The 27,645-nt window shown below is 43.5% G+C and overlaps 1 long non-coding RNA gene across 1 annotated transcript; it reads right to left on the reverse strand.

Annotated features, from left to right (window-relative positions):
- On the reverse strand, positions 1-12,245 carry LOC131200716 (uncharacterized). Its single transcript, XR_009155694.1, has 3 exons — positions 12,183-12,245; positions 4,704-4,769; positions 1-206 (listed from the first exon to the last, which is right to left on the reverse strand). It is a non-coding gene; the product is annotated as an uncharacterized LOC131200716 (long non-coding RNA).
- Positions 12,246-27,645: the final 15,400 nt, after the last annotated feature.

Consider the following 27,645-nt stretch of genomic DNA (forward strand, 5'->3'; position numbering starts at 1 on the left):
AGGAAAAGCAGGGCCGCCCCGCCACACACACAGCAGAGGTTCCGATGGCTCCTGGCTTTGACTTTCCGGGGGGGCAGATGGTCGATCATGCCGTTTTCCCCTCCTTCCTCTTCCTCGGCCGAGAGTTTCATTTCCACCCGGCTGCTGTCTCCATCCGGCTGTCGGGCCAAACTGAAGCGAGTATAGGAGAGGGGCTCTGCTCCGAACTAGAAAGAGGAGAGATTCGATCGCATGTCAGTGAAAAAGAAAAACTTACTTGTACAAAATGTACAATTTTACTTCCTGTTATGCAGGATGCGGCTCGTAAGCGCTACGTGCTTAAGAGCTGGAAGGAACAGCTGACAAAATGGATGAATGGATGGATGGATCTTTATAGGCTTCTGAGATTGTGGTGTTTGAGATGCTCCAGGGGGATTGTGCAATGTAGCGAGCTTTTGTGTCTTTTGCTATTCTAATGGTGGTGAGTATATCTTGTACGTCGTAAAGGTCATGTCCTGTTCTTGGGGTAATGTAAATTCAGAAGGAGAGCACATCTTTCTCCTTCTTTCCTGGCCACTTACTACAGAGGTATGATGGAGAGCATTTTAGCAAACTGCATCCCTCTTTGGTGGCAGCAGAGCCTCAGATAGAAAGTCCCTGCAGAGAGTGGTGAGGACAGTGGAGAAGATTATAGGAAGCTCACTTCCCCTTATTCAGGATATTGCTTATAATCGCTATGTGCTTAGAGCTCAAAGCATCGTTAAAGACCCCACACACCTACCTCACGGTCTGTTTTTGCCACTTCTGCTATTTCTAATAGAACTTTTACCAGTTTCTGGAACAGCTTTGTTCCCTATTTATTTTTTTATTTATTATTTAAATTTTTATACCGCCCTTCTCCCGAAGGACTCAGGGCGGTTCACAGCCAGATAAAAATACACAATAATATTACAATATAAATACAATTAAAATACAATTAAAAAACTTATTCAATTGGCCGAGATTAAAAAATTTAGGATAAATAATAAAAAACCCATTAAAAAACCCATAAATTTAAAAACTAATCCAGTCCTGCGCAGATGAATAAGTGAGTTTTAAGCTCGCGACGAAAGGTTCGGATGCCATCCGTCCGGTAAACTCACAAGATTTGTTTTTCTCACCAAGTACACGTAGACATCCGAACTAGATTCCATGTGATATAATATTTGTGGGTATATGCATAATTTTGTATGTATTTACGCTGTACGCCATGAAATAATGTGTGTCGATTAGTGTACATTCAAAGGGACAATACAGTTATTCCAAGTTTCTCATTTTTATTTTAATCTTAACTAAGCAGAAAGGCTTGTTGTACAGGTGATCCTCCACTTATGGCCCCCAACAGAATCCAAAATTTACATTGCTAAGCAAGAGCCCCATTTTACCACCAGAGTTGTTAGGTGAATCAATGCAGTTGCTAAGTGAATCATGCGGTCATTAAGAAAATCTGGCTTCCTGCATTGACTTTGCAGGTCAACTGAGGTGGTTTACAAATAGTGATCACATGACCCCAGAACACTGCACTGGTCATAAATACAGGTAATCCTTGACTTCACTTAGTGACCGTTCAAAGTTACAACAGCATTGAAAAAAGTGACGATCATTTTTCACACTTGCGGCTGTTGCAGTATCCTGTGGTCACATGGTTTACATCTGACTCACATTTATGACGGTTGCAGTGTCCCGGGAATGTGTGATCCCCTTTTGCGACCTTCTGATAAGCAGTCAATGGGGGAGCCAGATTCACTTAACAACTATGTTACTAGTTTAAAAACTGCAGTGATTCACTTAACAACTGCAGTGATTCACTTACACAAGAAAAGGTGTAAGATGGAACAAAACTCACGTAACAAATTTCTCACTTAGCAACCTAAATTTTGGGCTCAATTGTGGTCGAAACTTGAGGACTACCTGTACATGTCAGTTGCCAAGCGTCTGAATTTTGATCACGTGACCATGGGGATGCTGCAAAATTTGTCTGGAAAAAAAAAAAGGTCATAAGTCCAGTGCTGTCGTAACTCGGAACAATCACTGAATGAATGATTGCAAGTCAAGGATTACCTGTAAGTTTTTAATTCCACCAACTGCAATATCAACAACCAAATATGCTGCAATACAACGAAACGCAGAAGTGAAGCCATCTGCTTCGAGAGTAAGTACTCAACACTCTTTTTCTAGTGAAAGTGGAGGAGGGAACTGAGTGCAACAGCTGTAATTCTATACAGGCTAATGCAGCCTGTTACTAACAGCAACTGCCTGCAATATTGCAGGTTCAAGTCCCACCAGGCCCAAGGTTGACTCAGCCTTCCATCCTTTATAAGGTAGGTAAAATGAGGACCCAGATTGTTGGGGGGCAATAAGTTGACTTTGTATATAGTATACAAATGGATGAAGACTATTGCCTGACATAGTGTAAGCCGCTCTGAGTCTTCGGAGAAGGGCGGGATATAAATGCAAATAAAATAAAATAAATAAATAAATACACCGGAGTTTCTGGCTGATGGCTGGCAGGAGCTCACGAAACTGGGCGGCAGTTTAAGTTGCTAAAATTTCCCCAGCTATTCAAATCAAGAGCAGCCCTTCTAAAGGTGCACCCGTTCTCAGAGGTTTGACACACTGGTACATACACTCCCTAGAGATGCACCTGGCTCCTCCTTTCAGCATTTAAGACGCTGCTAAATAAACACCTCTTCCCTCAAGATTCTAATCTTAAATTTTATACATAAATTGTGTAATTTGTTTGAATGTCGTTATGCATATTTTTTTTGGTCTTGTTTAGTTTCTTGGCGATTAGCCCAACGTCACCCAGTTGGCTTTCGCGGGACTAGAACTCCCATGTCCCCTGGGGACTGACCCAAAGTCACTGGACCGGCTTCCATGCCTAAGGTGGGACTAGAACTCATAGTCTCCTGATGATAGGCCCAAAGTCACCCAGCCAGCTTTCATGGCTAAGGCGGGACTAGAACTCCCCAACTCCTAGTTTTTTAAGATACCAGGCTAAAAAAACCCAACCTAGAACCAACCACTGGTTCTCTTTTATTTTACCTCCCTATTGTGTTGCAGTCCCAGGAGCTGAAACGGTTCTTTCTACACACATTCCAACAGCCTTGAAATGAAGCTGGCATTAAATCAGAGATTATTCATTCTTCCCGTTTGCTTCCTGGAGCGCTTCTCAAGGGCTAGCTAGGAATTAGCCAGACACTGAGAAGCGCTCAAGGAAGCAAGCAGGAAGAATGAATAATTCCTCCTTGCTTCCTGGAGCGCTTCTCAAGGGCTAGACAATTCGTCCTAACTTCCTGGAGTGCTTCCAAGGGCTAGCTAATTCTTCCTTGCTTCCTGGAGCACTTCTCAAGGGCTAGTTAATTACCCTGTGGTCTGACATGCTCTCAAGCAAGCTTCCTGCAGGAGTAAAAATCAGGCACACCAGGTTTCCTGGTTAGCCAATAAACATTTAGAAATTTCAAGCAGGCCGTCTTAACAGCATGCCAATTGGCAAAGCATGCCAATTGGCAAATAGTAGCAGGAGCTTTTGTGATTGCAAGTGGTCCTTGAATTACAATAGCAACTGGGTGTGGAATTTCCTTTGCTAACAGTATCACAGTTGTTGTTAAGTGAGCACCGCCTTGTAACTCCCAGCCAGCTTCCAACAACCAAGTCAGCGAGGAAGTCAAGGGAAAGTTACTAGGTGGTAGGTCAGCAGGCAGGTAAGTGGCTACTGACTTAGAATAACTTTGTCACTTTGAATGTACACTAATCGGCATAAGTTGAAATGAAATTTCGTTAAATATACCTCTCAAAGGGTCTCCACCTCTAATATACACTACATAAACATCACAGAATAAATAACACAAAATTATGCAAATACCCACATGCATTACGAGACACGGAGTAACAACAGTCTAGTTCGGATGTCTACATGGCGTGAGAAACGAATCCTGCGAGTTTGCCAGACAAATGGCCTAGGGAACTAAGCTGTTCCAGGATCTGGTAAAAGTTCTACTAGAAATACTTCGAAACCTCCTCCCAGAGGGGAGCAGCAGAAACAGAGCCTGAAGTGGGTGTGTAGGGTCTCTAACGATGCTTCGGGCTCTAAGTGCATAGTGCTTGTAAGCAGCAAAGGAAAGTGAGCTTGTAAGCAGCAAAGGAAAGTAATCTTCTCCACCGTCCTCACCACTCTCTGTAGGGACTTTTTATCTGGGTAGAAGAGGGCTCAGGGGGTGCACAGGGGGCTGAGGAGGGGCAGCACAAGTACAGTTTGGGCTTGGAGAACTAATGTCAGATGCAAAATGATTTATGGGTGGCTAGGTAAATACGGTATGAGCACAGCAAAGTTTGGGGAGGGTGTGTAAGTGGCTGTTGAGTGCAGAGGGGCTGGAAAAGGGTGCATGGGGTGGGCATCCCCACTGACTTTGCTTGTGGGTCAGCAAGAAAGGTTGCAAATCACATATGGTTACGTATGCTACAACTGTAAGTGCCTAGATTTTGATCACATGATTGTGGAAGCGCTGAGACGGTCAGAACTTTGAGGACCAGTCATAACAGTCGCTGAAGGAAGAATGGCTAACCAAGGACTACAGCAGTGGGTTAAAAACAGATGACAGATGAAGTTAAACTGCATAATAACAGACAAATTTATTCTAATCTTAATGTAGCATATTCATTCTTATATCTATTAACATCCTTACCATGTTAAAAATTGCTTTCCTGGCGTGATTCATAATTCCAGATCTCTTCAGCTACTTAACTGGAACCTAGAAGTCAGAAAACATTGTAACTTAGCAATGCTTCATTGGCATGAAAACTAATTTACAAAGGTACAGCTATCAGGCCTCTAGAAATTATTACGATTTGCTTCATAATGCAATTTTATTTGATTTTTGTAAATCACCCTATGTTGTACATGTTTAATGTACAATATATACATTAGATTACATTTAATGTAGTGTATTTTAATAACTTGTACACTAGATTACACGAAGGCTAAAACATAGAACGTTTGCAAGAATGGAGTATGCCTAATGAAAAGAAGAACTAGGGGTGACATAACAGTCTTCCAATATTTGAGGGGCTGCCACAAAGAAGACAGGGGTCAAGCTATTGTCCAAAGCACCTGAAGGCAGGACAAGAAGCAACAGATGGAAACTCATCAAGGAGAAAAACAACCTGGAACTAAGGAGGAATTTCCTGAAAGTGAAAACAATTAACCAGTGGAACAGTTTGCCACCAGAAGTTGTGGGTGCTCTGTCACTGGAGGCTTTTAAGGGAGTGGACAACCATTTGTCTGAAATGATGCAGTCTCTTGCCTGAGAGCAAGGGGTTGGACTAAAAGACCCCCAAGGTCCCTTATTTTGTTAAATGGTATTAGAACACAGCATCTATTTCCCATAGAGATTCAGCAACCACACCCTTCTGCTCCTGTAATTACTGCATTCTCAATGAATAATGTGGTCTCCAGGCATTAGCTCATGTCCGGAGGAGTACTAAAGGTTTCCTGACATTATGCTAACAATAACCTGGCAACTGCCAGAAAGCAGAACCCTTCCACAGCCAATGCCACCCTCTTGACTCGAGACATAGAATGTAGGATCCAACCCCCAGGGAATTAATCTGAAGGGTGCAAACATGTTCTTGCATTTTGTGACAGCAATGCAAACATGGGGAGCCTAGGCATGAGGCTTTTAAGTGCCTCCTATATAGCTGGGGTGAAAGATTTCAGCAAAATCTACATTTAGAAAATAGTTCTATTTTCATTCCCCATTGTAAACCGTATGCAAACTTGGAAAGCTTTGAAGTCCAAAGAGGCAGAGACTAATTTCCCACAAACTGTGCTAAACAGGAAATATAACAAAATCAACATAAATGTAGGTTTAGGACAAATTCTGGGGATTAAAAGATCTCGCAGGATTAGCAGTAGGGAACAAGCACACACTTACATGTCCCTTTCCCAACTCAGGTTTTTTGCCTAAGCCAGCATTTCAAGGCATACAGCCAGCCGAAAGCTATCAAGATACTCAGAAGACCACAAATTGCTCTTAAATTGCAATATCATCTCACAGTGTGCTATAGACCAGATGCCTTCAAACTTGGATGCTTTAAGACTTGTGGACTTCAACTCCCAGAATTCTCCAGCCAGCTTTGCTGGCTTAGGGACTCTGGGAGTTGGAGTCCACAAGTCTTAAAGCAGCCAAGTTTGGGGACCCCTGCTATAGACAAGCTACAATTACTTCCCTTTGCTTCCCCCCTTCCTTTAACGCTTATTAAACAGTGATATACTGGCAGTCCTTGACTCACGACCACAATTGAGCCCCAGAATTCTGTTGCTAAACAAGGCAGTTAAGTCACTTCTGCCCCGTTTTATGACTGTCCTTGCCAAAGTTGTTAGTTAAGAATTGCAGTGTTTCACCTCATATTGCAATTCTTAAGTTAGTGATGGGGTTGGGCAGTGAATCTGGCTTTCCCCCATTGACTTTACTCTTCAGGAGGTCGCAAAGGGGGATCCCATGACCACAGGACCGTCATAAATAGAAGCCAGTTGCCAAGGGTCCAAATTCTGACATGCCCACAGGGATGCTGAGAAAAATGGCTGTAAGTCCCCTTTTGTCAGTGCTGCTCTAACTTTAGTCACTAAATGTTGAACCTTGATGAAGGTATCTTTTCTTTTATGTACACTGAGAGCCTATGCACCAAGACAAATTCCTTGTGTGTCCAATCACACTTGGCCAATAAAAAATTCTATTCTATTCTATTCTATTCTATTCTATTCTATTCTATTCTATTCTATTCCATTCATTGTTTCCTTATTGCTTATTTGTACCCTATGACTATCATTAAGTGTTGTACCTTATGATTCTTGATGAAGGTATCTTTTCTTTTATGTACACTGAGAGCATCTGCACCAAGACAAATTCCTTGTGTGTCCAATCACACTTGGCCAATAAAAAATTCTATTCTATTCTATTCCATTCTATATGAATAAAGTCCACCTTACTGTGGTATGGAAGCTACCGAAGTGTTGCCTTACTTGATTTAACATGCTTTATTTTTGGTAATTGGTTTTATCATAAGCTGCTTTGAATACAGTCCTCTATAAGAGGGGAGGGGGGGGGAGAGTCTGCACCAGCCATTGTTTGAGAAGTTGGTGGAAGTGCCTGGCTTTTCCACCCCTAATTTTTTTGGTGGGGATTAGCTTACTACAGGTAGTCCCGAACTTGCAACAGTTCATTTAGTGACGTTTAAAGTTACAACGGCGCTGAAAAAAGGGACTTATGACAGTTTCCCACACTTACAACAATTGCAGTATCCCCCATTTTAATCACTTGATTAAAATTCAGATGCTTGGCAACTGGTTCTTATTTATGATGGTTGCAGTTTCCCGGGGTAACGTGATCGATCCCCTTTTGCGACCTTCTGACAAGCAAAGTTAAATGGGGAAGCCGGATTCACTTAACCGCATTACTAATATAACCGCAGTGATTCACTTAACAACCGTGGCAAAAAAGGTCGTAAAAGGGGGCAAAATTCATTTAACCGAGGTCTCACTTAGCAACAGAAATGTTGGCCTCAGATGCGGTCGTGCAGTCAAGGACCTGTGTTATTGCTATTTTTATAACTTTCCCCTGCTTTTTTACATGTAACTCAACGGAAGGGTAACAAATGTTTCGGTTAGCAACATAAATTCTGGGCTCAATTTTGGTTGTAACTAGAGAACTCCCTGTATTATTTCCAGCTGGCCTGCCTACATTTTAAACAAAGGTTTGACTTTCAGCCAGTTCTGCGTAAGGTACACTAAGTGCTGCCTTTTATAGCACCAAATTGTCCGACTTAAATCCCCAATGCTCCTATTTCAGACCCTTATTTCCTCCCCACCAAACTTGTATACTTTCTTGGATTTTGGTACACAGGCAAACCCTGAAAAGGAAGCTACAACCACACCTAGTCCTTGGCTTACAAGTTCGTTTAGTGACCATTCAAAGTTACAATGGCACTGAAAAAAGAGACTTAAGGCTCTTTTTCACACTTACGACCGTTGCAGAATCCTCATGCTCACATGATCAAAATTTGGATGCTGGCTCATATTTATGACGGTTGCAGTGTCCCGGGATCATATGATTCCCTTTTGCGACCTTCTGACATGCAATGGAGAGGCCGGATTCACTTAACAACACCATGTTTCACTTAACAACGGTGGCAGAAAAGGTTGTAAAATGGGGCAAAATTGACTTAATAACAAAAACAAAAGTTTTGGGCTCAAATGCCAAGCTACTGCCATGCTGTATTCTTTCAAAAAATAACAACCCAAAAAGGTATTTAAACGTTTGTATATTTAGAATCTATGTAATGAGAGCATTTTTACAGCTAAAGGAGAAGCCACTCTCAAGTTGCAGGCTATGATAGAAATCTTAACTCTTGGCAAAAGCTCAGTGCCTGCACATGTTCTGGCTAGAACAGATTAACCATTTCAAGGAAAACTGGCTGTTTTCCGGCTAGTTTGGCCTGCTGTGCATGAGATATGAAGCAAATCAGACCCCACCTTTCCAGGAGAAGATATGAAGAAACAGGCCACTGCAAATTTGAACAGAGGGGCAATAGAGTACTTCATAGGGTAAAAAAATTGAATAAAGAAAAGTGGAACACACAGTCTCTTTTGTAACAAGCAGATTTATCTTTACTTGCTAGAACTTATTTAAAAGCTTCATGCTTTTTATAGGGTCTTGCCTAATTATCTGAACATGTAACAAATGTAAAATTACTGCTTTATGAGGAAGCAGCAAACTGCCTCTTTTTATTTCCTTTCCAGATTAGCTAAAATGAGGAACTTGCATTTATACAAATAAGACAAGGGCGTTCGTGGATCTCTGTGAGAAATTATCTTTGATAATGGCTAATTTTTGCATACAAGTCACCCTTGCAAAAGGAACTCCTTGCAACACAGCAAACTCCTGATATTTAGAAAGTCAGTGTCTGATAGCAACATATACTAAATATTCAAACATTTCACATTTATAAAGGTATTACTGCAGTTGGCTTGATCTATCCTGTTTAAAGTACTGTTGCAACAATTAAGTTAATCTTCAGTTGGTAAAGATTGGTAAAGATATAAAGTCATGGGAGGGGGACACCACACATAGAAACAGAGAATCCTATGGATTTCAAATATTAAATATTCAAAGTTTTCAATATCTTTAAGCCCAACCAAGGGTCCCTCCCAGATACATAAATGCATTTATATGCTCAACACAAGCTCCCAAATTATGAACTGGTACTTGAGAGCAGCGGTCTAAAAATCTGAGAGAAATGACAGATGAACAGGTTCAGCTAACATCTATTCATATTTTCTAGATTCAAACACTAAGCTGCTAATCTTCTAACAAAATTATTTGCACTTCTTCAAAAACAAATGCATTTATACATACAGGACCTCCTGATATTGTACTAATTGCCCAAATTGTTCTTTGTGGTAATGTAAGTTTCTAAAAAATGCAAAAAATAAGCATTTGACTGCATTTGTGGCATACTTATAAGAAAACTGTTAAAAAGTACAACATTCTGTAGATAAAACTTTACTATTGTATTAGATCCAAGAAAGAATACTTGATAGCATGTTTAAACATATATTTGTAAAGTGTGTGTGTGCATATACATATATAGCACATACACTACTTCCTCCATAGGTTTTAAAGTAATTTCACCAGTTGGTAACATTTAAAGATAAATTTCCTAAAGGGGAGACTTAAACTAAGTCTCATGTACAAATCTATTTATGTTTGTTAGGTTAGAGTCAGTCCTTACAATGCCCATGTCTGCAAGTTCACAAAATTTAGGTTGACACTAAATTCTATTTTCCATTCAAATGTTATCAGGTGCACTATAAAGGGATGCATATAAGGAAAAATAGCTTGTCCCATATGTAGAGCTAGTCTTAGCAATGATTAAGAAAAGGAAAATTAAGGTTATGGTGGACAATTCAAGTGCTGACTCAGGAGGTGGTCGTAGGAAAAGGCAAGCAACATGATGGAAAGAATGAGGAAAGGAATAAAACTAAAACTGCTATTTACAGTTTACTATATTTATAAGCATAATTAAGAGATTGGGCAAATCCCCTCAACCAAGTCCCTTAAGAAAAGGAGAGAACACAGAAGGGGGGAGTCATTCATATCTTTAAAGGTTACATTTTGTTTTCTTCTACATGAAAATACACATAAGCATAGCAAGAAACAGATCTTAAAGTATTATAAACCAAGAACAAAGCCTTTCATTCTGATTAGAAGCAAACTAATCTTTAAAAACATTCTAATATTAAAAAGAGGGTGGGCAAACAATACTAAACATACAATTTCCTTAGGTTAGCCTTATAGCTTTAAAATTAGTTTTTTATAATTCAACCTAAACTGATATAAATTATTTAATTTTATAATAAACTTGGTAATTATAATTCAGTTTTTAATAATGCACAGATAATTATACTGATATAATTATCAGTAAATTATAAAACAAACTAATTTATAGGCCAGCTTTTATATAATTAAATGGGGTTTAGGTTTAGATTTTTATCCTTTATTTTTATAAATAACTGGAAGTTAAACATCTCTAATATGCCTTTCCCTCACAAAACAACCTAGCGAGGGACTGGCCCAAAGTCACTTAACCAGCTTTCATGCCTAAAAGCAGAATTAGAACTCAGAATTAAGAGTTTCCAGCTTCCTTGGGGGGGGGAATGAAAGTGGCTCTCAAACTCCTTTAAAATTGCTAAATAGTGGCTCTGAAGCCCAATAATGTTAATTTACGCAGTAAACCCATCAGCCATTCATTTGCCGCCACCACCAAAGCCTAATGTTTCATTGAGAGCTTCGCAGCTTTCTCCTTTAAGACATTAAAAGCAATTCCAACATTTAACTCGTCCTGGCCAGCATTAGCCAAGCACACACACCCCCTAAGTTTAAAGGAGAGCCCATTAACCCGGGTTTCCAAGGCTGAGTCTAATTTCTGCAACAGCAGAGGACAAATAGGTCACTCGCAAGTTAAGGGGAGCCATTATGGCCGGAGAGGAGAATTTTTTTTTTTAACTTTAAAGGCACCTGAAGCCCTTGGAGGAAACTGTGTGGCTCGAGGAGGAACTGAATTGTCATTGAAACACACGTTCTGTCACTGAAAGAAAAGCAAGGTAGATTTCCCACCACATACCTGGATTCCAACACAAGCTTTAATCAACCCAAGATATAGATTTTTTTTTTTAAAGTTACTTTCCTAGGGTGGTGGCCAAGATAGGTGCAAAAAGCATCATTCTGGATACTTCTATAGTGTTGTTATCAATGCTTTCATGTCAAGGCTGTTCAACCTTGGCAAGTTTGAAAGACCTGGGGACTCCAAAGAAAGTACAACCTTGGCAAGTTTGAAAGACCTGGGGACTCCAACTCCCAGAATTCCCCAGCCAGCAGGCTGGGGAATTCTGGGAGTTGGAGTCCCCAGGTCTTTCAAACTTGCCAAGGTTGTACTTTCTTTGCCTTATGCTATTACAAGCCGCCCAGAGACATTTTGCATAGCATATAAATACAAATTAGGAGCTTATAATATATATTTAGGGGCTTATTCCCGGGGGGGGGAAAAGAAAGTCTCGCCCGTGTAAGGACAGACGCAACTGGGAGCCCCCCAAGCTCCCCCTCCCCCTCAATGAGGATGCAGCACGTGCTCCGAGGCACGTGGCGGCTAGCAAGCGCTCCACGCGAGTCGTCCCGCTCCCACGCGAGGGGTTGCTTGCTTGGAAAGACAGAGACACCCCCCCCACTCCCCGGCGTCCAAAATGGCCTCGCCAAGAGCACATGGTGCAGGCCGCAGCCGCCGGGTCTTTGCAGCGTCTTGTCCTTCCTTCCTTTTCTCTCTCTCTCCTTCCCTCCCCCGGGCAAGCAAAAGCTTTCCACCCCGTCCAGGCGGGTCTTGCAGCCAAAAGGAGACCCGAGCATGGTTGCATTCCTACGTGCATGCATGCAAAAAAAAAAAAAAGCCCCCCAAATCCATTCTATTCTGCACCCCACACACACACACCCCGCGCGCGGTATTTCACCTTCCCCGGCTGGTTCTTCCCCGCGAAGGGCAGCTCGTTCAGCGGGGGTACGTGACACCCGCAGGCCCCTCCCTTCCCCGCAGGCCCCGCCCTTGCGTAACCTCACCCGTGTAAGCGAGAGGCGCAACCCTTCACTCCTGACACGCTGCCTTCCTCCACTGCACGCGGGTCCTCTCCGCGGCGCGCCTATATATAAGCGGAGGCGCCGGCCAATCAGAGCGCCGCCTTCCGCCGCTCGCGCCAACCGCCCGCCGCTGATTGGCGGCAGGCTCCGCGCCCCCTTCTCCCAATCCCCTTCTCCTCCCAATCTCCCCCCTCCCCACCTTCCACTCCCGGCAGGTTCCAGGAGGAGGGCGGGACTGCTAGGATTGGCAGCCGGCCGACCTATCGGTCACCTTGGTGGGTAATCAGAACTCCGCATTTCGCCACTCGCGCCCCCTTCTCCAACCCGCCCCCCTCCCGGAAAGTTCCATGCAGGGGGCCGGACTATTAGGATTGGCAGCCTGCCGGCCTATCGTTCGGCCTTGCCGGCGGGTGAATTGAACGGTATCACAAGTCCTTTAGCGACCCTTGGGAAGGGGAGGATTTAGATGTCTAATCCTCACGTTCAGCAATATAACGTCAGAATGAGAAATAGGCACACGTGGGTCAGGGCTCAAACGTGGCTGAGGTGGGAGGGAACCAGATGAGCCGGGATAGAAATCACCTCAGGCCCGAAGAGGATCCCTCACGAGAAAGGACGCCTTCGTCTCGATTGGCATTGGTCGTCGGCCAATCAGGAGGCGGGAGAGGGCGGGAGAAGGCCTTGGACGGTTGGGGAGAGGGCGGGGCGAAGCAAAAAAGGCGGGAAATAATCCCAGGCGGGATGGAGATCGTTCAATATGTCGATATATTCTTAGTCAATTCTTAGTCTGAAAAAAAAAAGCGCTTTTATATAGAAGCAGAAATGAAATGCTTCACCAGCTGCAAAAACCAAACGTGCATCACAAAATAGCTCATTCATTACAAGCTGGGAGGGAGACACAAACATGGGCATGAGCTGCAATTAATTAAAGATTAAACATTCCTGATTGCAAAAGACCCATTGTGTCTCTAAAAATGGCTCCCTTCTATTTTAACCCCAATTGGATTAGAAATTGGAAAATTTCCAGCCAGTTGGAGCCCATGGGAAGCACAAGTGTTATCTGGGGTTTCCTGCCTAAGGAGAGGGTTGGACTAGAAGACCTCCAAGGTCCCTTCCAACTCTGTCGTTCTATTCTATTTTATTGCAATTTCAAGATGAGCCGACTTCCATTCCCAGAATTCTTCAGCCAATTGTGCGGGCTTGCATTTTAAGATAGACAAGCTTGAAAAACCAATTGTTTTAAAATAACAGTTGTGTTTGCAGCAAAAGGAAACAGTTATAAGCTATTTCAATTTTCTCTTGCAAGAATTTCCACAGAAGGTGATCACAAGATGTTCTCAACGGAATTATTTTCTATTTTCAAAATTATCATCTTGTTTGTTTTTCCCCCCCCCCTGTGATTTCCCCATCTTTTATCCAACCGCAGGAAGTAAAAGTGCAATATGATTTCAAAACAGAATAAAGTAATGCTTCCATGCCTATTGAACGCTGGCTGGTCCATGGTTTTAAACCATAGTTTGACTCACTTTACAACCGTGTTACTAGCTTAACAGCTATAGTGATTCACTTAACAAATGTGGCAAGAAAGGTCGTAAAACGAAGCAAAAATCACTTAACCAAGGTCTCACTTATCAACAGAAATGTTGGCTGCGAATGCGGTCGTAAGTCGAGGACTACCTGTGTTCTCGTTATAACTTTCTCCTGCTTTTTTGTATGTAGCTCAACATAGGGATAACTGAATATATCATCATTTAATTCTAGGTAATCCTCACCGTACAACCATTTTGTTTAGTGATCATCCAATGTTACAATGAAAAAAATGACAACCGGTCCTCGCACATATGACCATTGCAACATTCCCCGCGGTCATGTAATCAAAATTTGGACGCTTGACCATAGCCATATGTTATTTGCAATGCCCAGGGTTGCCTGATTGGTAACTTCCTAGCTGGCTTCCAACAAGCAAAATCAACATATTTGCTTAACCTCTCCGTGACTGGTTGCAGCAATCGGCTTAACAACCTCGGCAAAAAAAAAATGGTTGTAAAACAGGTCGCAACTGACTTAACAGCCACCTTGCTTATCAATGAAAATTCTAGTTCCAATTGCAGTTGCAAGTTGAGGACTTTCTGTATCACACCACAAGCTGTAATTTTATTATTGTGGAAGAGATTCTGTGTGTATACGTACGCATGTGTGTATATGTGTGTGGGTGCCTTGAATTAGCACAAATACACAATTTTAAACTATGGTGCATTATTGCAAAGACCTCCTGCAACTCTGAGGCACTTTGTGTCCCACTTAACAACCTGTGCAGTCACTTAACAACTGCAACAGGAAGAGTAGGGATTGTATTTGTTAAGCCAGGCGATCACAGGAATGCCTGGCTTAACCTTTCAACGGTAATGGACAGATCCATCACAGCCATAGCTTGGGAACTACCTTTAAACCAGGAATATTGACAATTTTAAGACTGGTGGACTTCAACTCCCAGAATTCCCTAGCCAGCATGTCTTAAAATTGCCAAGGACGGACACTTTTGGTGTAGACCCTAAAGCGGGTCTCCAATCTTGGCAACTTTAAGACTTGTGGACTTCAACTCCCAGAATCCCTCTGGCTGAGGAATTCTGGGAGTTGAAGTCCACAAGTCTTAAAGTTGCCAAGGTTGGAGACCCCTGCCCTAAAGGATCCCCAACCCAGCTCCATTTTGCAGGGCTCCTCCTAGGATTCCATCTCAAATTCAGGAGAGCAAATTAATCCTTTAGCTGGCAGCTTATTTCTTTATTTATTAGGGTTTTTTTTAATCCCACTTCTATTACTTTATAAGTAACTCAAGGCGGTGAATGTTCCTAATACCCCTTTCCTTCTCCTATTTTCCCCACTTGTCAGGTGCATAGGGCTGAGAGAGAAGGACTGGTCCAAAGTCATCCCACTGGCTTTCATACCTAAGGCGGAACTAGAACTCTCTGTCTCCTGTTCATTGGCCCAAAGACACCCAGCTGGCTTTCATGCCCAAGGCGGAACTAGAGCTCCCTGTCTCCTGATCAATGGCCCAAAGTCACCCAGTTGGGTTTTATACCTAAGGCGGAATTAGAACTCTCTGTCTCCTAATCAATGGCCAGCCGGCTTTCATGCCCAAGGCAGGAGTAGCATGGCTGGCTGGGGAATTCTGGGTGTTGGGGTCCGCAAAAATCTTAAAACTTCCAAAGTCAGACACCCCTGTTCTAAACACCCCAAACCCTGAAGGCGCAATTATCAGAGGACACGGGACATCATTCCCTCACCCCTTGGCAGAAATTTCACGGGGTCAAGGAGAAAGAACTTTGGGTTGAGGGGCAGAAAAACTTCCCCCAGATATCAAAACAAGCTCTTGGCAAGGCGGACTTGAAGGTCTAGCAATTCAGGCGCCCCAAGGTTACAACCCAGCGCCTGGTTTTCCAATCTTTGTTTGTACGAAGCAACCAAATATTTGGGCCCAGGCGTCCCATTGAAAATTTACTCAGAAACACTGAGGGTCACAAACAGCCCTGGCGCCTGCTGTTTACCAGAAAATAGACATCTACGTGCCGACCGGAGAGGTGTGCAATATTAGGATTAAAAACGGACAAAGGTATCTCAGATCCAAATATTGCACACCTCTGTTTGGGTTCAGGCAGCACGTATAACCAGGTCAATCATAAACTTCATTCCTGCCTTCGTATCACATACTCGGTTGGCTTTGGGCTAAATTATTTTTTTTTTTTTCCTGGTTCGGCACGTGGTGCTAAATAACTCTGCCTGAATTATATGTTTCTGATTGGGAATCCCAAAAACGAATTCCTTAGGACAGGGGTCTGCAAACTTGGCTCTTTTAAGACTTGTGGACTTCAACTCCCAGAGTTCCTCAGCCAGCAAAGCTGGCTGAGTAACTCTGGGAGCTGAAGTCCACAAGTCTTAAAAGAGCCAAGTTTGCAGACCCCTGCCTTAGGATAAATGGGTGGTGTGAATGCAACGTGAAACAGTTTGACTTTCATCTTTCGCTGGCATGTTTTTCAGTTACAACTGAAAAAAGTGACTTAGGACCGTTTGTCATACTTACAACCGTGGTAGCATCCTCACGACCGCGTGATGAAAATTCAGATGCTTAGTAGCTGACTCACATTTATGACGGTTGCAGTGTCCTCGCGACACGCGACCATCGTGGTGACAAGCAAAGTTCATGGGGAAGCCAATTTCTTTTAACAACCGTGTGGCAAACCTAACAACTGCACTGATTCACTTAAGAATTGTGGCAAGCAAGTTCGTAAAATAGAGGCAAGATTCACTTAACCAACGTCTTGCTTAGCAACAAAAATTTTGAACTCAATTATGGCGGTAAAATGAGGACTACCTGTATTTACTTACGAGACGTGTACCCAGATAGTCCTTCACTTACAACCCTTTTTTGAGCGGCTGGGGAATTCTGGGAGTTGCAGCCCACCTATCTTAAAGTTGCCAAGATCGAGAAACACAAGGCTTTGTTGCTTAGCAGGATCAGGCCTTTAAAACTCTCGCTGGTGCCTTTATTCCACAAGCAGGAGCTGAAGCGTGCTAACAATTAAAACCCAATTTAAGAGAAGTGAAAGAGGAAGGCCAGACCACAATAATGATGTGGGAAAAACAGCCCCATCTGGCAAGGGTACAGTAATTAGTCATGTGCAGATGAAAAAGAGAACCTTCCAGACTAAAAATAAAGAAAGAAACTGGGAATAATTTCCCTCTTTTAATCGCCAAGAAAATTGCCGGGGCTTTTCCTGATGGTACAAAGGTGAGTTTGATCAGCTGAGACCACCCAATATTTTTGCACATTCAAAAGACAAAAACAAACCAGGTGCTTTTTTTCCTCACTGCAAAGAAACTGTAAATAATAGTTAAAGTATTAATTGGAGCTCAGGAAAATCCCTGCTTAATGGCTCTACTGATTAAGCTGACGCTTTGTTATTTTTCTCTTTTTTCTCACTCTTTTCCCCACCTTAATTTTTAAAAAAGCTTTTTAGTATAACAGCCATCGGGAGGGAGGGAAGTAGTCCTCGACTTATGACCACAATTGAGCTCAAAATGTATGTTATGTGTTAAGTGACTTTTTTGACCCATTTTACGACTTTTCTTGCCACCGTTGTTAAGTGAATCACTGCCGTCATTAAATTAGCAACACGGCTGTTGAGTGAATCCAGCTTCTCCATTGACTGCGCTTGTCAGAAGGCGGCAAATGGGATGCTGCAACGGTCGTAAGTATGAATCAATTGCTAAGTGTCTGAATTTTGATCATGTGACGATCATGGGGGAATGGTGCAATGGTCATAAGTGTGGAAACATGGTCATAAGTCACTTTTTTTCAGCGTGTTATAACTTTGGGTGGTCACTAAGTGAACCGCTGTAATTTGAGGACTACCTGTATCACCACCTTATGAACACAATTCTGACCAACATTTCCATTGCTAAGCTAGGAGGTTGTTCGGTGAGTTGTGTTGTCTCATTTTAGGACCTTTATGCCAAGGTTGCTAAGAGAATTGCTGCAGTTGTTAAATGAATCATGCGGTCATTAAACAAATCTGGCTTCTCCGTTGACTATGATTGTCAGAAGGCTGCAAAAGGCGATCACATGACCCGGGGAGAATGCAACCGTCATAAGTACATGCCAGTTTCCAACCATCCAAATTTTGATCACGTGGCTGTGGGGATGCTGCAATGGTCATTAAGTGTGAAAACTGTCGTACGTCAAGGACTACCTGTAAGGCATCATCTTCTTAACCACTTGAATTCTCCAATTTGTGCCTGTCTAGGATTCACCGTAGGCAATCTTTGATCCAGAGCTCTGGTTTTTTTCTCACCATCCATAACAAATCATTCTTGTGAGCTGATTCAAATTAACAACTGGACTTTCTAACTTTAAAACCGACACACCTATACAGTTACTCCTCCATTTATGACAGTTCATTTAGTGACTGTTTAAAGTTAGAACAATACAGGAAAAAATGGCTTAGGATTGTCATAAGTACGTGCCAGTTTCCAACTGCATTTTGATCATGTGCAACCATGGGGATGCTGCAATGGTCATTAAGTGTGAAAATAGGTTTTGCAAGTCACTTTTTCATGCCTTTATAACTTTTAATGCAACCTTCGGTTAAGCAAAGTCAATGGTGAAGCCAGCTTTCCTTAACAACCCTGTCACTAGCTTAACAAATGCAGTGATTCACTTAACAGCTGTGGCAAGAAATGGGCCATAAAATGGGACAAAACTCACTAAACAACTTTCTCGCTTAGCCTGGACATTTTAGGCTCCGCTATGGTTGCAATTGGAGGACTCCCTGTATACCGTGCTGACAAAAAATCGAGGGAATTTAACAGTAACAGAGTTGGAAGGGACCTTGGAGGTCATCTAGTCCAACCCCCTGCTCACGCAGGAAGCCTGTACTAGGGATTCGAACCACCAAACTGCCGACCTTTCTGATCAACAAGCTCAGTGTCTTAGCCACTGAGCCACCTAGTCAGGTAATTACAGGTAGTCCTTGACTTAAGACTACAATGGAGTCCAAAATTTATGCTGCTAAGTGAGACAGTTGTTTAGTGGCCTTTGCCCCTTTTTACGACTTTTCCAGCCACAGTTGCTAAGTGAATCGCTGCCATTTGGCTTCCCCCATGGACTTTGATTGTCGGAAGGTAGTAAAAACTGATCACGTGACCCCGGGAAACTGCGCCCATCATAAATACGAATCAGTCACCAAGCGTATGGATGTTGATCGCGTGACCCTGGTTGTAAGGGTAAAAACAAGCAGAAATGTCACTTTCTCCATGGCCTTTGTAACTTTCGAATGAAGTATTGTAAGTCGAAGAATTGAGAATAGAATAGCGCTGGAAGGGACCTTGGAGGTCTTCTAGTCCAGCCCCCTTGCTCAGCAGTAAGATAACAATGTTGGAAGAAAATGGCCATCTGGTTCCAAGCCAGGAGAAAGACACTGGAAACATGGAGGCTGAGTGGAAAGATAGTTTAATGATGAAGCAGAACCACCAAGCCCATGGTTCTCTGGTGCAGCTGGAGTGGAGAATGGGTTGTTATTTATACCTTCTCTTGAGCTTTGCACTTGAGCTTCCTGTTCCTGTGCAAGAACATGTCTTCTATTGGCTGTTGTCAGACTCCCACGGGGCCATGTAGGGGTCATGTTTGTCTGAGCTAAGTTTGGTTGAAGTTTGGCTGATGGAACGTCCTTAGGAGATTGTGCAACGTGGTGAGCTCTGCTGCTAGCGGGGTTAATCCTATTGTGTCCTGGAGGGTCATGTCTTAATCCCATCATCCTGGAGCTGGAGGTCTTTTGTTTTGTAGATAGGATGGCTCAGTCCTGCTGAAGCTATTAAGGAAGGTGGGAATTAGGGCAGAGGTGGTATTCAGCCGGTAGTGGAAATCGCAGGTGGTCTCATTCGGGCATGTTTGTATTTAATTAGTTAATTAAATTCATTCATTTCTCCTGCAGAGAATCTGGACTTCCGAGTCTTGATAACATGAATTGTTCTCTAATGGGAAGTAATTTGCTTTGCAGCCACATGCTAAATTTTCCAGCTCGCTCTTTGCAAGCGGTCCAGCATTTAAATTTCCCACCGACACATTAGACTGATTTGTTAGGAAATAAACACAGGACCCCCCCCCAAAAAAGCCCCTTACAAATACTTCAAATGTTAACCCTTATACCTCAATCCGCATACAATAGAAGAACTTTTCCGCTTTTATGACCCCTAAATAATCTCTCATAACCAGTTATTCGGGTTTTCCGATCCTTTCAGTATTTGCCGATGGTGGAAATTATTGAAATAAAAGAAGAGAAAAGGTTAAAATTGCATCTTATCCCAGGTAGCCCTGGGAGATTTCAGAAAAGGCAAAAACCAAATCATGGTTTATGACAGGTTTTTTTTTTTTGCATTTATATCCCGCCCTTCTCTGAAGACTCAGGGCGGCTTACACTATGGCAACTTTAAGACTGGTGGACTTCAACCCGCAGAATTCCCTTGCAACAAGTGAGAGCAGAATTTCTGTTGCTAAGCAAGACAATTAGTGCGTCATGCCTGATTTTACAGGTTTTCCAGAGGTGGGTTTTACATATGCTTACCCGAGCGCATCTTCCACCCACCTGCGATCGCCGCTACTGATTCGCCCGAACCGGTCTGAACCGGCTGAATCCCACCACTGAGGTGGTCCTTGACTTACGACCTCAACTGAGCCCAAAATTTCCCTTGCTAAGCGAAACATTTGTCAAGCGAATTTTGTCCCGCTTTACGACCTTCCTTGCCAGAGTCGTTAAGTGAATCACTGCAGTGGTTAAGTTAGTAACACAGTTGTTAAGCGAATCTGGTTTGCTCATTTGGTCACGAAAGGGGATCGTGTGATCCTGGGACGCTGCAACCATCGTAAATACGAGACCGACGCCAAGCGTCTAAATTTTAATCATGTTGCAACGGTCATAAGTGTGATAAATGGTCATAAGTCCCTTTTTTTCAGTGCCATTATAACTTCAAACGGCCACTAAACGAACATAAGTCGGAGGCTGTTTGTATTGTCCAAACAAAACACAATTATTACAGTAGCATAAGGCTGTTTTCCACAATCAGGTGTGTTCCAGATGTTTTGCGTTATAACCAGTGGTGGGATTCAAGTAATTTAGCAACCGGTTCTCTGCCTTAATGATTTCTTCCAGCAACCCGTTTGCCAAACTGCTCAGAAAGTTAACAACCGGTTCTCCCGAAGTGGTGCGAACTGGCTGAATCCCACCACTGGTTATAACCACCACGTAGACTGGGAATATTGCAGAGATCAGCCAAGGAAATTGTCACAGAACTGAAATTAAGGCAGCTTAGAAGCCTTCACTCTTGTGAAACCATTACCTTCTTGGCAAACGTGACGCGCATCCATGCTAAGCTATAGTTTAGCAATAGCTAATTAGACTAAGGCATAAACAATACCTTATAAATCCCAACAGCTGACTTTGTTCAGCACTCTGGAGCAGGGTTTCTCAACCTTTAACCCAGGTAGACTTCAACTCCCAGAATTCCCCAGCAAGCCATGCTGTCAAGGTTTGAGAGACACTGACAGAGGAACTATGGGAGTTGAAGTCCATCCATCCATTTTAAACTTATCAAGGTTGAGAGCCACTGACTAGGGAATTCTGGGAGTTGAAGTCCATCTTAAAGTTGTGAAGGTTGAGAGCCACTGACTAGGGAATTCTGGGAGTCGAAGTCCATCTTAAAGTTGTGAAGGTTGAGAGACAATGGCTAGGGAATTCTGGGATTTGAAGTCCACCCATCTTAATATTGTCAAGGTTGAGACACACTTAAGGAATTCTGGGAATTGTTTATTTTTATTTTATTTATTTTATTTATTTATTTTGTCACAACAGCATATATAAGCATAAGCATGAAAGTAACTATATAATATATAAGCATATATATATAAGCATAAGTATGTAATAACTATATTAATTGGATATAATGAAAGGAAACAATAGGACAGGAACGGTAGGCACATTTGTGCTCTTATGCGCCCCTTACAGACCTCTTAGGAATTGGGGGGAGGTCAATAGTAGACAGTTTTTGGTTAAAGCTTTGGGGATTTTGAGAAGAGACCACAGAGTCAGGTAGTGTGTTCCAAGTATTAATAACTCTGTTACAGAAGTCATATTGATTGAAGCGGTTAACATTGAGTTTAAATCTATTGTTTGCTCTTGTATTGTTGTGATTGAAGCTGAAGTAATCTTCAACAGGAAGGACATTGCAATAGATGATTCTATGAGTTAAACACAGGTCCTGTCGAAGGCGGCGGAATTCTAAGTTTTCTAAACCCAAGTCCACAAGTCTTAAAGTTGCCAAGTCTGGTTTAAACTCTCAGGACATTTCTCCTTAATTCTAGGTTGCTTCTCTTCTTAGTTACTCTCCATCCGTTGCTTCCAGGTGTTTTATAAAAAGATAGTTAACAAGTTAATAAACCTTAGAAAACCAAAGAACCAAGATCTATAAAAATGTTAAGAAATCGGATGGTTTTGCAGGGACCTTATGATTCTGATGCATTTCTGCCCTCGGGCTTCAACACGGCCAGAGAAATATCTCATCACTGAGTCACCTTGGAGGAGGGTTGTTCGGTGCACGAAGGTCCCCAGCAGAATTCTGCACACGGCCTGGAAGACGTGTGGCTGCTTTTATCACTAGCCCTGCCTTGGCTCACGTCCAGATAAGTCACTATCTCTCAGCAAGGCCGCTTTGGAGGCGGTCAGCACATCTGGTCGGCTGGAAAGATCTTGTGAAAGGTGATAAATTGGGGCAGAGCAGGAAACGGTTCAACCTGGAAAGGAATTTGGTTCGATAAGAATGGAGTTTGCTTCCTAGTTTGTTTGTTTTTTTAACAGATTAACAGAGTTGGAAGGGACCTTATAGGTCATCTAGTCCAACCCCCCCTTGCTCAAGCAGGAGACCCTGTATCATTTCTGACAAATGGCAGTCCAATCTTTTCTTGAAAGTCTCAAGTGATGAAGCTCCCAGAACTTCCGAAGGCAACTTCTGTTCCATCGGTTGATGGTTCTCACTGTCAGAAAATTTCTCCTCATTTCTAAGTTGAATCTCTCCTTGTTCAGTTTCCATCCATTATTCCCATGTCTGGCCTTCGGGTGCTTTGGAAAATAGCTTGACCCCCTTCCTCCTCTCTGTGGCAGCCCCTCAAATATTGGAACACTGCTATCATACTAAATCTGCACTACTATTAATCTTCTCATCGTTCCCATCACCCATCTCCTTCCACTTATGAATGTATGACTGTAACTTTGTTGCTCTTATCCTTACGATCTATACTGATATTGATTGGTTCCTGATTGCTTATTTGATCCCTATGACTATCATTAAGTGGTGTACCTTATGATTCTTGATGAAGGTATCTTTTCTTTTATGTACACTGAGAGTGTATACACAAAAGACTAATTCCTTGTGTGTCCAATCACACTTGGCCAATAAAAAAATTCTATTCTATTCTATTCTATTCTATTCTATTCTATTCTATTCTATTCTATTCTATTCTATTCTATTCTATTCTATTCTGTCTCCTCTGGTCCTTCTAGTTCTTCTCTTCTCTTCTCTTCTCTTCTCTTCTCTTCTCTTCTCTTCTCTTCTCTTCTCTTCTCTTCTCTTCTCTTCTCTTCTCTTCCCTTCCCTTCCCTTCCCTTCCCTTCTCCTCTTTCCTACCCTACCCTTCCTCTCATTTCCATTTCCATTCTGCTATGCCTTTGCATACAAGAAATACTTTTGCGCATCAAAAGGAATTCATCCGAATTGCTCACCAACAAATGCAACGTGTTTATCCACCCACCGGGCTGGCCACTCTGCTTCTAGCACACTTACTTTTCTACCAGGCTGGAAGTTAATTCCGTACCACACACGTTCTTTCAAGAGACCAGCCTGGTGAAAACTGAAATGATTTGAGTGCTTCACCACAAAAAGGTTTTGGCTTAATCTGGGGCTTTCAGGGAGCCACCCAGAAATGGTGTTTTGCAGATTTGGGGGTAAGCTCATAATTGTATGGTCTATTTGCCGAGACAGCTGCAAAAGTTATTTGCTGCTATTCCTTGCTTTAACAGAATAACTGTTCTGTTTCCCTTCCCCCAATACTCCCAGCAAAGAGTCCGTCAGAGGCCTTCCTTTTTTTTCCTTTTATTTACATAGATACATGTCCTGGCCACGTCTACCCACGGGCCTGCCAAGTTTCTGGAGATAACGAGGAAATTATAGATAAGGCCAGAATTACTCACGAATATATTCTTCCCTCCATGAATTAGCTTGCGCCAAATTCATTGTTTTGTCCGAGACAAAAAACCAGGAAGTCCCGCCTCCTATTTATAGTCTCTGCAGATGTCACTGCATGACAATTATGACTTGGCTTTGTCCCAACTCTTCCGCTGCTGCGCACGCCGATCAAGCCTTCGTAACCTTGCGTCCCTCCAAAACTGTTCTTGGGGCGTTGCCAAATCAGAAGAAAGCCCGGGAGAATCAGGCCCCGCCGGCCCCTCCCTCTGAGTGGGTGCCAGGGAGGGAGAGGGCTCAAGAGAAGCAGGGCTTGCCAGGTCTTCTCCCTCATTTTCTGAATCATCCGAGTCCAGGAGTCTGGGTCCAGGAACCTGGGTCACAACAATAACAGAGGTGGAAGGCACCTTGGAGGTCTTTTAGTCCAGTCCCCTGCTCAAGCAGGAGACCCTAACCCATTCCAAAAAATGGCTGTCCAATCTCGTCTTAAAAACTTCCAGTGTTAGAGCATTCAAAATTTCTAGAAGCAAGTTGTTGCATTGGTAAATTGTTCCAACTGTCAGGAAATTTCTCCTTACTTCCAGGTTGCTTGATCAGTTTGCACCCATTGCTTCTTGTCCTGCCTTCAGGTGCTTTGGAGAATAGCTTGACCACCTCTTCTTTGGGCAGCCCCTGGATATTGAAACACTGCTATCATGTCCCCCCCTAGTCGTTCTCTTCATTAAACTAGACATATCTAATTCAGGGGTGAAATCCAGCAGGTTCTGACAAGTTCAGAACCATCAAATTGATGATCTTGTCAGGTTCTGACAAGATCATCAATTGTGTTGTAAATGTTGTACCTTGATGAACGTATCTTTTCTTTTATGTACACTGAGAGCATATGCACCAAGACAAATTCCTTGTGTGTCCAATCACACTTGGCCAATAAAATTCTATTCTATTCTATTCTATTCTGGAGAACCAGTAGTGGAAATTTTGAGCAGCCTGGAGAACCGCAAATACCACCTCTGGCTAGCCTCAGGAGTGGGGTGGGAATGGGGATTTTGCAGTATCCTTCCCCTGCCATGCCTACCAAGCCACACCACACACATCAAGCTACGCCCACAGAACCGGTAGTAAAAAAAAATTGGATTTCATCACTGATCTAATTCCTTCAACCGTTCTTCGTATGTTTTAGCCTCCAGTCCCCTAATCATTTTTGTTGCTCTTCCCTGCATTCTTTCTAGAGTTCTGGAAATTGGTTGGATTCCCCTCCCCCTCCCCCCATCTCCCTCCCTCCGTCCCTCCCTCTCCCTCTCCCTCTCATTTCTGTCTGTCAATCTATCATCTATCTATCTATCTATCTATCTATCTATCTATCTATCTATCTATCTATCTATCTATCTATCTATCTATCACATCTATCTGTCTATCTATCTATCTATTTTACCTATATTTACATATTATTTACATGTTATTTTTCGACGTAGTCACGCAAATAACCTGGGCGTCTCCTGATTCTTTCGGACCTGCGCGGTTCAGTCCTTGGGAGTGGGTTGAGCTGGTCGGAGGGGCTGTTTGCTCCTCCCAGCTCTTTTGCTGGGCCATCCAGCCCTGGATTACTTGCAGACTCTTTTTCTTGGCCATCCGGCCTTGGATTACTTGCAGAGTCGTCCCTGCTGTTTCCAAGGGGAACCTGATGGCGTCGCTGGACCTCCTGGGACTCAGCTAAGTCTTGCGCCTCTCCCGGGTTGCGGTCAGCTGTGGGTTCAAATAATGTGTGGTCATGGTCTGATTCATTTAGCTCGGATTGTTCGGCTATTCTTTTTCTTATTTGATCTATGTGGCGCCTCCATACTCGGTTGTCTTGTAACTCAACTAAGTATGACTTTGGACCGGTCGCTTTTATGATTTGCCCTGCCAGCCAACTTGGGCCGTCCCCATAGTTGCGGGCCCACACTCGGTCGCCTATGCCCATTTCTCTAGTTTTTTCCAGTTCCCCCTTGTAACCCTCTGGTGTGTAGTGGGGATTTAAACGGTCGAGTGGGCACCGGAGCTTCCGTCCCATCAATAATTCGGCTGGGCTTCTGCCTGTGGCAGTGCTGGGGGTTCTATGCTGAACGGCCAGAAAGAAATCTATCTTTGTTTGCCAGTCGCCTGGCTTGAGTCTGGACAATGCCTCTTTAGCGCTCCGGACGGAACGCTCTGCAAGGCCATTCGACGCAGGGTGGAAAGGCGCAGAGAGGGCATGTCGGATGCCCTCATCTGCCAAGTATTCCTCAAACTGGGTTGCCGTGAATTGCGGGCCGTTATCGGATACTAGCGTGTCGGGCAACCCGTGGGTTGCAAAGAGATGCCGCAGTGCTGCGATTACTGCCTCGGCAGTCATGGATCTCATGAGAATGATTTCCAACCATTTAGAGAAAGCGTCGACTACCACTAGGAAGGTTTGGCCGTGGAAAGGGCCAGCAAAATCAATGTGGATTCTCGACCAGGGCCCTTGGGGTTTTTCCCATTCCCTGACTGGGGCCGTTGGGGGTAGAGGTCTGGACTCTTGGCACGCCTGGCATTTCCCTACCCTTTCAGCAATTTCTGAGTCCATTAAGGGCCACCACACATAGCTTCTCGCTAGCCCCTTCATCCTTACGATCCCTGGGTGACCCTCGTGGAGAAGGTCCAATACCTTTTCCCTCAATTTCTCCGGGACCACCACTCGATCTCCCCATAGCAGGCACCCCCCTTGAGCCGATAGTTCCCCACGTTTTTTTACAAATTCCTTAAAACGCTCGCCCGGCGCAATGACCCTCTTTGTACCCAACCGAGTACAGTCCTCAAAATAATGTCCCGGTATGATGCCCGAGCCACCTCCTTAGATGTGACTGGGCCAGAGTCCAAAGAGTCAATTAGCAGGATGGGCGTCCCCGGAGTGGGGTCTTCGATCGCCCCTGGTAGTGGGCATCTGCTTAAAGCGTCCGCGTGCCCCACTTCTTTTCCGGGTCGATGCTGCAGCTTGTAGGAATAAGCGGCTAAGAAGATAGTCCATCGGGTCAGTCGTGGCGAAAGTGCCACAGGCGTTGGGCGGTCGCCAGCCAGTATCCCTAACAGCGGTCTATGGTCAGTAACAATTTCAAAGTCTCTACCAAAAACATACTCGTGAAACTTTTTTACCCCTGACACAATTGCTAGCGCTTCCTTATCCAACTGGCTATAGTTCCTCTCTGTCGAGGACATCGTTCTGGAGTAGAAGGCTATTGGGGCTTCTGTGCCGTTTGGAAGTCTGTGGCTGGGCACAGCCCCCACCCGTAAGGGAGGCATATAAACCAGTAATAATGGCAATGAGCTATGATACTGGATCAATAGGCTATCGCTCGAGAGTAGGTTTTTTACTGCTTCGAAAGCCCTAGCTTCCGACTTTCCCCAAGACCAAACAGTATTCTTTCCCAGAAGTTTATGCAGCGGCTCAGCAACGGTCGCCTTGTTTTTTAAAAAGACCGCGTAAAAATTCACTAGCCCCAGGAATGCCTGTAGCTCTGTTTTGTTTTTGGGCGCTGGAGCCTTTCTGATTGCCTTGACCTTGCTCTCAGTGGGGTGAATTCCTTTCTTGTCTATTCGGTAGCCCAAGAACTCGACGGATTCTACCCCTATCTGGCATTTGTTCACTTTAACCTTTAGTCCGGCT

The sequence above is a fragment of the Ahaetulla prasina genome, chromosome 6 (assembly GCF_028640845.1).
Source record: "Ahaetulla prasina isolate Xishuangbanna chromosome 6, ASM2864084v1, whole genome shotgun sequence".
Taxonomy (NCBI): domain Eukaryota; kingdom Metazoa; phylum Chordata; class Lepidosauria; order Squamata; family Colubridae; genus Ahaetulla; species Ahaetulla prasina.